This window comes from Microtus ochrogaster, unplaced genomic scaffold (assembly GCF_000317375.1).
Source record: "Microtus ochrogaster isolate Prairie Vole_2 unplaced genomic scaffold, MicOch1.0 UNK26, whole genome shotgun sequence".
Lineage (NCBI taxonomy): Eukaryota > Metazoa > Chordata > Mammalia > Rodentia > Cricetidae > Microtus > Microtus ochrogaster.
This window is the reverse complement of record NW_004949124.1, coordinates 1,895,637-1,896,422: the sequence shown is the minus strand read 5'-3', so window position 1 is coordinate 1,896,422 and position 786 is coordinate 1,895,637.

Sequence of the window (786 nt, the reverse complement as noted above, 5' to 3'; positions counted from 1 at the left end):
TGAAACAAAAGATTTCAAACCTAGATGTCTGTGGAAATTAGGGAATTCTTCTGTTAAAAAGTCACTCATTTCTGCCTCACCTGCCCTCATCTTACTTTTCTCCACCTCACCTGCCAGCATCTCACCTGCCTCCACCTCACCTGCCTGCACCTCACCTGCTCTCACATCACCTGCCCCCACATCACCTGCCTGCACCTCACCTGCCCACACATCACCTGCCTGCACCTCACCTGCCTGCACCTCACCTGCTCTCACATCACCTGCCCCCACATCACCTGCCTGCACCTCACCTGCCCCCCACATCACCTGCCCACACCTCACCTGCCAGCATCTCACCTGCCTGCACCTCACCTGCCCCGCACATCACCTGCCCCCACATCACCTGCCTGCACCTCACCTGCCCACACATCACCTGCCTCCACATCACCTGCCCGCACCTCATCTGCCTCCATCTCACCTGCCTCCATCTCACCTGCCTCCATCTCACCTGCCTCCATCTCACCTGCCCGCACCTCACTTGCCCCCACCTCACCTGCCCCAACCTCACCTGCCCCAACCTCACCTGCCCCTACCTCACCTGCATGCACCTCATCTGCCTGCTGAAAGTTTATAGGTAGATTCTCTAGATACACAGGTATGGTGTCCATTGGTTTAGTAGATGGCTTCACATCAATTCAATGCTACCTGTAAGCCTGCCTAAAATGGCAAGGATGGTCCACTGTTTCTGTGTTTTGGTCTGACAGACAATTCAGAAAGGTAAGACCAAGCCTCGCTAATATTGTTAAG